This window comes from Armigeres subalbatus, chromosome 1 (genome assembly GCF_024139115.2).
Source record: "Armigeres subalbatus isolate Guangzhou_Male chromosome 1, GZ_Asu_2, whole genome shotgun sequence".
NCBI classification, from domain to species: Eukaryota; Metazoa; Arthropoda; class Insecta; order Diptera; family Culicidae; genus Armigeres; species Armigeres subalbatus.
Genome location: NC_085139.1, coordinates 158,652,920 through 158,663,410, shown reverse-complemented (window position 1 = coordinate 158,663,410; position 10,491 = coordinate 158,652,920).

Sequence of the window (10,491 nt, the reverse complement as noted above, 5' to 3'; positions counted from 1 at the left end):
TGATGCGTCGCTCAGTGGTGAAAATAAAAATTCAGACATCTGCATAGCTTTTAAGCGATGGTAGCGCCACCACGGATTTGATATACATTATTGCTAATTTGAAAAAGGCTGTATACGTGCAATTTTAATCCGAGTTGGATATCTGTTCTCTGTGATATACCATGCCAGACGACTTGAAAACTGATTATGAAACTGCATACGAAAATTTGAAGGATTATGGACAAACGAAGCAGACTGTCCATTCCTCTATCTGTTAGATTGTGGATGTGGTGTCTAGCAATAGATTATAACTCGCTCCAATTCTTTGTTGATTTTTTGTATTACTTTATCAACGTGATTTTTTTTTCTTATATATAAGTTCATCACGGCTACGGATCCGTCTAATCGATTTTCGGAATGCTGCTTCTGATCCTGCTTATGAGTTGCTTCCTGTCTTTGGCCTTACAATCACCTTTGTATACAATAGAGCTGAGTAGGCCAAATAATGCTATGACAGTTTTTAAAACATTTTCACGCTTAAAATGTTCGACCGTGTACTTTTCCATGATTTGCTTGAAAATTTTACAAAGCTCGCCGCAATGATAAGTGAGAGACTCACTTATAAGAGATAAAGAATTTCAGTCTCTTTTGGATTCAAATCCTGTGCAGCGAAATTGTTTTCTCTGACCGAGGTAACCCTGGCGTGATCTCTTGAAGCTGATAACATGACCCCTTAACCTCCAATCTCAAAATGTTAAGCGACCCGTACTGAGGGGGTCGGAAGCGAACATCATTTTTGCAGGGTTTCTGTTCGGCATTCTTGCAACATGCCTTACCCATCAAGCTATTCCAGCTTTAGCTAACATTCTTAACTCTGAGTTCGCCGTAGAGTTCAGCTAGCTCGTGGTTTATCCTTCACCGCAATACACTGTCTCTTGCGCCAAAGATGGTCCTAAGCGCGCGTTTCTTAAATACCTCGAGTGCTTGCACAAGTCTTATGTCCGTAGAGAATCACTGGTCTTAAGAGCGTTTTGTACATGATACTGGTGTGAATCTTTTTCGACCGCAGTTTCTCTGGAGCCCGTAGTAGGCCCGACTTCCACAGATGATGCGTCTTCGTATTTCACGACTAACATTATTATCAGTCGTTAGCAAGGCCCTCCTTAGCCGTGCGGTAAGACGCGCGGCTACAAAGCAAGACCATGCTGAGGAGGGTTCGATTCCCGGTGCCAGTCTAGGCAATTTTCGGATTGGAAATTGTCTCGGCTTCCCTGGGCATAAAAGTATCATCGTGCTAGCCTCATGATATACGAATGCAAAAATGGTAACCTGGCTTAGAAACCCCGCAGTTAATAACTGTGGAAGTGCTCAATGAACACTAAGCTGCGAGGCGGCTCTGTCCCAGTGTGGGGATGTAATGCCAAGAAGAAGAAGAAGAAGCAAGGATTCAAGATAGCTGAATACCTCGACTTCGAGCTTCACCTCCCGCTTGGAAATGATCTCAGTCGCCCACGCGAACCACTGCCTCCTGTACTGACTTAGGATTGTTAACAACAACCAACTCCGTTTTATGATGAGCTAGCCCCAACTGCCTTGAGCTCATCCATTCCTCTACTATAGCGATCGCGTGGGCAGCCGTCAGTTCCACCTCAACAATCGACTCTCCGTAAACCTCCAGCGTTATGTCGTCAGCGAAGCCAACGATCTTAACACCTGGGGGAACTTCAGTCTTAAAACACTGTCGTACATAGTGTTCCATAGCACCGAGCCCAGGATAGATCCCTAAGGGACACCTGCGGTGATAGAAGCACTACCCTCCCCTTCATCGGTCTCGTATAAGAGTACGCGATTCTGGAAATAGCTTTTCAAAATGTTGTACAGCCCCACCGGAATGCTCAACCGGAGTAACGAGAGGGCGATGGCATCCCAGCTTGCACTGTTGAATGCAGTCTTGCCGTCAAGCGTCACAATCGCACATAATCGAGTTCCACTCCGCTTGCGTTGTATCACTACTTCCGCAGTTTTCACAACCGAGTTGATAGCATCCACCGTGGACATACCCTTACGAAATCCAAACTGATTGCTTGATAGGCCGTTCGTACCTTCGGTGTACGGTGTCAGCCTGTTGATGATAATCCTCTCAAGCAACTTCCCTGTGGTGTCCACTAGGCAGATTGGTATGTACTCCTGGTGGTTTCCCGGGCTTCGGCAACAGCACCAGCTTCTGTCTCTTCCACCTATCATGGAAACTGCGCTCGTCGAGGCATCTCTGCATGGCTGTCCTGAACATGTTAGGGTTAACCATGATCGCTGCCTTTAGAGCGAGGTTTGGCACTCCGTCGGGCCCCGGAGCTTTGTTCGTATCAAGGGTTCGGGCCACCGCTGCCAACTACAACTCTTCGTTCGTCACCGCTGCCACTTCAGCCACTTCAGCACTCGCGTTGTGCGGTGCTGGAGGTGGCCAAGGACTTGTGGCATGGGACGGGAAGAGAACCTCGATAATGCGATTCAACCTTTCCGGCGACCGTTTGGGAGGCGCCAGCCCCCCTCTGGTCTTCGCCATTACTATCCTGTAAGCATCGCCCCAAGGATTAGCATTGGCGTTCAGGCATAGGTTGTCAAAACCCTAGTAGTAGCTAGAGGAAGTCTCTTGCTACTACTGATGGCCTTGTTAAGGGCCATCTTCACAGCTTTGAACGTCAAGCGGCGTTCATCCCTTAGCTCTGAACAGCTAAGCAGGCTCTTTGCATCCTTCGCCTAGCCCTAAGGCAGGTTGACCGAAGGTCTGCGATTGCTGCACTCCACCTGTATGCTGGAGGTCTACCGTTCCTCGGTGGTGCCCTCCTCTGCATGCTGGCATCGCATGCGCGTGACAGGACAGCTGTCAATGCGTCCCCTGTAAGACTGTCGGTGTTACCCTCCAGTCCCAGTGCCGCGGTGAAAACTTTGCTGTCGAAGCTTTGGGCCTTCTGCATTGGTGCGTCTGACGCTTCGCACGTCCTCATCCAGTGTCGAAAGCTTTTCGGCACCTCGCATGGTCTTAAGAACGTCGGCATACCTCTCTTTGTCGGTCTTGACCAACAAGTCCTCACCTCTGTCCCTAAGTTTCCTTGCGGGGTGAGGACCATCTTCCCTTTTCTTAACTCTGCTGACGAGCTGCCAGGGATTTTCAGTCCGCTGAGCAGCCGTCGCAGAGTGGCTACCATCACCCTAGGCTTTAGTAGCCTGGGCCGCACCGTTGCCCTTCCCTCGTGGTTTCGCCTGATTGGGTGCCCTCTTTCGGCGATCGGGCGCCCTATCGAGCTCACCGTACCGCTGTCCGTAACAGTTAGGCGCCGCTTAACGTTACCGGACCGACCCTCTGACTGCTGCCGGGCGCGTTTGGAGCGCGACACTCGAGGTGGTGCCAATCACCTCTTGCGTCGAGACCTTCCCTCCAAGGAAGGAGAATGGTTCTGCCGGAGTACGTGTCTCCCCCTTCTCGCTTCCATCGAATCCTATTGAAGTAGTCGCCTCTGTGATCTCATGGTTGCCTATGCTTGCGAGCAAGCAGGGAGGCCATGCGTGGGTTGACACTCTCGTGTTCAGAGCCAGATCGGCGTTAGTCAGGGAGTTCATCTGAGCCTACTTCTGTCTGGTCACCAACCAGGCAGCAGGATTGGACAGCCCGCCACTAGGCCCGCCACGGTTTTATGGGACGGAAGGCAGCCTTGCCATTAGCTCACCCACCGTTTTGAGTCGATTTCACCCGGCTTTACTAAGGGAGTAGAATGACTCGGTTGTCAGCCCTCGCAATACACAATATAACAATATACCAAAATACACAATCGTAACCGTACCGTAAACCGTAATTGAGACTTAACTGGCAGTTTAAGTTTCAATTCGCAAACCAGCGCTCCCTTCGTTGTTGTCCATTTAGCCGCCTAACCCTTCAACTGCCGTTGATACGCTATCGTTTCCAGCGAGCACCGCGCGGATGCGAACTACGCTGCCCGCCTACCTGTGGTCTTGGCCGATTGGTCCGGTCCGTACTTTCTTGTTATATTATACGTTGCGTGAGTTTTTTAAAGGCTGGCTTGCAGGGCCTGACACCAACCCCCTAAACTGGGGTTTGTTATCCTTAAAATTGCTCGTATCCCGGCCAGCACCACGATGAGGTAGGAATAGGAGTTGCTGGGTAAGAGGGTATATTTTTTTCTTCAGGTACGCGCAATACTAATGCTAACTCAGCATTTGTTGTGCAAATAATTTATAATAAGAATATTTTTAGATATCGTATGGATGCTTAGTGAGTCTATATAATTTATAAATGGTTGGGGTTCTGCCAAATCACACCAAGCGCCAACAAAAAAAAATAATTTTCTGCTCTTGCTTTTGTTTAACAGATTTAATTGATCGCAAATCGGAATTTGAGATTTTTTTTTAATCCAAAATATTTCATAGAAAAAAGTTCCATTACTTTGAAAATTCTAATATTGCAATATTAGATGATAATTTTCAAACTTTAAATGTGGTGAAAAATTGGCAGTGAATTTTTTTTAATGAATTAAAAATCTTGAAAAATCTAGAAATAAAAAAAAAAGGATTTAAGAAAGTGTTTTTGAACAATGAAAATTGAAATTATTGATTATTCCTATTAAAGATACTTGCAGCCCTCGGCTGGCTCATCTTTAGTGTTTCTCTGTTTTAGAATTAGAATCCATAATAAATTATTGTGGATGATTATTCCTTCGATTCCGCATGTGACAAAAATGGGATTGATTCATACTGAGCCTTCTCTCTAATAAAGCACTTTGATGGGCAACAGCTCTTCGATGAACCTACGCCGAATTCTCCACTGGACTCGATCCTGGGCCAATCGCTTCCACTCGTCCTGAACATTGAGCGCCCTCAGGTCCTCTTCAACTGCAAAAAGCCATCGTGTACGCGGCCTTCCACAAAGTCTGCGGCCTCTTCCGGGTTCTCTACTAAATATTATCTTCGCTTGACGTTCTTCCGGCATACGAACAACGTGTCCTGCCCACCGTAGTCTGCCGTGTTGTATAAGCTTAGTAATATCCAGCCCTTCATACACCTGGTACAACTCGTGATTTGTGCGATGCCGCCAAATACCGTTCTCCTGTTTACCGTCGAGTATTGTCCGCAGCAGCTTACGCTCAAACACTCCGAAAGCTCTCCGATCAGCTTCCTTTAACGTCCATATTTGATGGCCGTATACAGCCACTGGAAGAATATCCAGCACCATTTCACTTCCACCACCTCTAATGAACCCACGTTGATTGCCAGCGACCATGTACTAAGTTTTGCTGGTATTGATCCAGCAAATCCAATCTTCGCTGTCTCCCTGTTAAACGACACAAAAGCCTCTTCTACGGCACGGCGATCAACCCCGATAATATCGATATCGTCCGCGAATCCCATATGCAATCTTGTGAGAATGGTACCGCTTCTTTGCACACCAGCTCTCCTAATCGTCGGATTTATCGTTTGTCGGTGCGTAAACGTTGATTAGGCTGTAATTGAAGAACTTTCTCCGTATCTTCAACACACAGATTCGTTCGCTAATGGGTTTCCACCGCATCACTCGCTTCATCTGCTTGCCAATCACTATGAAACCAAATCCATGCCCTGCTTTTTCGCCGCCGCTGTGATAAATATTATATTTGAATATAGTGAGGTCCACGGCTCGGAAATCACGTTCTCCGGATCTAGGCCATCGGACTTCTTGAATAGCGGCCACGTTCACTCCAACCTTCTGCAGTTCACGAGCCAGAAGACTCACTCGTCCAGGTTCTGGGGCTGCCACCTTAGGTATAGCTGACGCGATACAGTATTTCGTTAATCAGCCGCTGGGTACCAGGCAGACGCTCTTTGAGCCACACCTCCTGGTGAACAGACGCTCGAGACGTACCTTCTCACTCTGCACTACCAGCTAAGCACACAACCCTTAGCTGGTGATCTTTTGTCATCGGATGACCCGTGAAAGCGTGAGATAGGAACTTGTGAGGACCAGAGCTATGTTGGGCGCTTCTTCCTTGATGTCAACCCACCATTTTTCAGCCCTAATAACTAATAACTCTAATGAAACAAACATAAAAAATGCTGATTTTCTGTTTGTGGGCCGATGCCCACGTAGCGTCATTTCAACGCAGAGTGCACGTGGCGTCAAAAAGACGCAGGTGTGCACCGGGAAAAAGTGGTAACGCAGCGTCACCACGCCGATGCATACCAGCGTTATTTTAACGCTGCGTGCACGTGGCGTTGAAAAACCGCTACGTGGGCATTGGCCCTATATCCGCTAATATGATATTTTAGGCTGTGAACCATTCCACCGATTTGTTTAACTTTTAGTTAAAATTTGACATTCCGATGGTTATTTTCCCATCGTGGTTAAAATTTTACTCCGAAGCCGACCCATTTGAGTTTTGACAGATTGATAGTTATTTAGAACGAAATGGATTTGGCGCCAATTTTCTCGCGAACAAAGTTTAACTATCGAACTGTCAAATCAAACCATGCTCCGGAGCAGGGTTATTTTTAACCACGGCGAAATAACCATCGATCTGTCAAATTTTAACTAAAAGTTAAACGAATCGGTGGAATGGTTCACAGCCTTAGTATCAGTTCCTCCAACCGGTAAATAACAGGAATATGAAAATCGATTTTGAATGGACACCCTGTTACAGGATGAACAACAATCAGATAGTAGATTTGCTCAAGGCTAGGCACAGCTGTTTGATGGATAGTTGATTCAAAAGTATAAGATTGCTAGTGTCGCTCCTATTCGCATGACTAACATCTAGTTTGTATCGGCATAGCTGCCAATGTACTGGTTCTATGAATGTCAAACCGACAGCGCTACTAGCGCTCTAGTACTAATGCCTCTACCGATTCAATTCAATTTAATCGAGCTACATTTAATCGAATGTGTTCGCTCAATTTTGAGACTAACTGTACATCAGATCAATCACAACTGAGCTCATAGCATGCGGGATGCAGACTTGCAGGCATTTAGTATAAGTTTTGCGATGATTTGTGTTTATCGATTTCGCTTGTCGAAATTGGCGCTCAATCTCTTCTTTCTACGGTGAGATGAATTTATTTCCCTATGTGATTTTTTTAAACGGATTTGTGTTTCTTAGATTTACTCATAAAAAGTGAATGTGCGGAATCATAAACTTATTTATGCACGAGATTTTCCAAGTTGAATTAATGCTTCGAGAAAATTAGCTTGAGGATGATGGTCATCTGAGAATGGTCATTATTCTTCATTTCGTGATCCTTCCGATCTACCTGGACTGTTAAACGATAACACAACGAACATTAAATTAAATTACAGCAAATGGAAACAAAAATTACTCTTTCACATATCGCGATGCTCCCGACAAAATAGGCGTGCCTTATTGAAATATTATTCACTGCGAGATTACCAAGGTGTATATCCATTTATGCATTGGTATATCACGATATACTATCTGTGCTCTGAGTCCTAGATATGATGAATATTTGAACCCATTCACTCTCAGCATTGTAAGCGCGTGAATTATAACTGAACTACAGAAACTCTTGATTATGTTGGTTCAATCAACTGGTTTTAAAATTCAGTAGAAAACAAATGTTTATCAGGGTTCTATCACAGTTCGTCAACATATAATATATATTTATTGTGATCGCCCCTGGAGGTTGTTGCATTTCTCTCTTTCTTTGTGCCCATAAACAATGTTTACCAACTTTCGAAAACATCAGGTATTGTTCCTGTTAATACTCTACCATAGCGTTCTACGCAGTTTGAAAACCACAATTTATAGTTATTTGCACACATATTCTACCCAATCTAGGCAGCGGTAATAAAGTAAGATAAAAATGATCGTCATCATTGCAAGTCAGTTGATATGGATGGGCAATCAAATCATTCCTGCAGGTTGCAGTCAGAGCAGTGTAATGAATTGTAGACCCAGACACACGTGGTAACAGTGGTGACAGTGCACAGTGGCTGAAATTGATACAATCAAACTATACAGATGTATGTTATTTAGCAATTAAAAGATCAACAAATAGTTGGCTCTGGGAATGAAGATATTGTGATATGTAAATCCCACGTTTCCTTTATTCTATGTCATTTAGTGGATCCTCCTGCCTTAGTACTCGTTATCTCGATTATAGCATTTCCATACCCGAGCAGGAGCGACGACCTCAATGATAGAAGTTGGTATGAGCTTGCGTTACATAAGAGGTAAAATGCCAAAAATTTATATCGAGAATACTTTAGGCATAACATACTTAAGTATTTTATAACCAAACGAATAATAATTTGTTACGCGTTTGGTATTGTGCTATGTGCTATGCCTGAAGTATTTAGCATATTAATTTTTGGTATTGTTTTCTGGAACCTATTTTACTTCTTGTGCACACCAAGTTTATGACTTAATAGGGTATCGATAACAGAATTGAACCGTTTGTTTGAGAAACTGAACCGTTTGTTTGAGAAACTGCATATGTAACATTTTTGGCACGGCAAATGCTGGGTAAAGCGTACCATTGGTACTTCGCGTACCTGAAGGAATAAAATAGACCCCATCTTGCGGTCCTTAGCCTCTTACCCAGCAACTCCTATCCCTACCTCCCCGCGGTGCTGGCCGGGATACGAGCAACCTTAGGGAAGATCGGGTAACCAACCCCGGTGGGAACTATGGTCGTATGCTGACAGGAAGGGGGTTTGCTCCTCTTCGGAGGTGCAAATCTTATTGAGCGTCTGTTCTCCATGTCAGGATCGGCTCACAACAGCGTCTGTTCTCCATGCTAGGGCGGCTGATCATCGTCCGAGTGCCAGCGAGGGACTCTAAGTGAAACTGTGCACCATGGTCCACCGGAAATAAGGAGGAATGGTCCTCCGGAAATTTAGGGGTTTGGTGTCAGGCCCTGCAAGCCAGCCTTTAAAAATCTTAAGCAACGAACAATCAACAAGAGAGTACGGACCGGAACCATCGGCGAAGACCACTGCGACGAAAAGGGACTAGCGATTGGAAACTCGGTTCGTGGAACTGCAAATCTCTCAACTTCATCGGGAGCACACGCATACTCGCCGATGTGCTCAAGGACCGTGGATTCGGCATCGTAGCGCTGCAGGAGGTTTGTTGGAAGGGATCAATGGTGCGAACGTTTAGAGGTAATCATACCATCTACCAGAGCTGCGGCAACACACACGAGCTGGAACAGCTTTCATAGTGATGGGCGATATGCAAAGGCGCGTGATCGGGTGGTGGCCGATCAATGAAAGAATGTGCAGGTTGAGGATCAAAGGCCGGTTCTTCAACTTCAGCATAATCAACGTCCATAGCCCACACTCCGGAAGCACTGATGATGATAAGGACGCATTCTACGCGCAGCTGGAACGTGAGTACGACAGCTGCCCAAGCCACGACGTCAAAATCATCATAGGAGATTTGAACGCTCAGGTTGGCCAAGAGGAGGAGTTTAGACCGACTATTGGAAAGTTCAGCGCTCACCGGCTGACGAACGAAAACGGCCTACGACTAATTGATTTCGCCGCCTCCAAGAATATGGCCATTCGTAGCACCTACTTTCCAACACAGCCGGTATCGGTACACCTGGAGATCACCACTGCAGACAGAATCACAAATCGACCACGTTCTGATTGATGGACGGCATTTCTCCGACATTATCGACGTCAGGACATATCGTGGCGCTAACATCGACTCGGACCACTATCTGGTGATGGTTAAACTGCGCCCAAAACTATCCGTCATCAACAATGTTCGGTACCGACGACCGCCGCGGTACGACCTAGAACGACTGAAGCAACCTGATGTCGCCACTGCATACGCGCAGCATCTCGAGGCAGCGTTGCCGGAAGAGGGTGAGCTCGATGGGGCCTCTCTTGAGGACTGCTGGAGTACAGTTAAAGCAGCCATTAACGACGCAGCGGAGAACAACGTCGGGTATATGGGTCGAAGTCGACGGAACGATTGGTTCGACGAAGAGTGCAGACAGATTCTGGAGGAGAAGGACGCAGCGCGGGCGGTCGCGCTGCAGCAAGGTACCCGGCAGAACGTGGAACGTTATAGACGGAAGCGGAGACAGCAGACCCGCCTTTTCAGGAGAAGAAACGCCGCCTGGAAGAAGCGGAGTGCGAGGAGATGGAACAGCTGTGCCGTTCTCAAGAAACACGCAAGTTCTATCAGAAGCTCAACGCATCCCGCAAAGGCTTCGTGCCGCGAGCCGAAATGTGCCGGGATAAGGATGGGAGCATCTTGACGGACGAACGTGTGGTGATCGAAAGGTGGAAGCAGCACTACGAGGAACATCTGAATGGCGCTGAGAGTACAGGCAGTGAAAGTCAAGGCAGCGGAGGAGATGACTACGTCAGTTCAGCGGACGATGGAAGCCAACCAGCCCCTTGCCATTCAACAGCTAAAGACCAATAGAGCAGCTGGTAAGGATGGTATCGGAGCTGAGCTCATCAAGATGGGCCCGGAAAAGCTGGCCACTTGC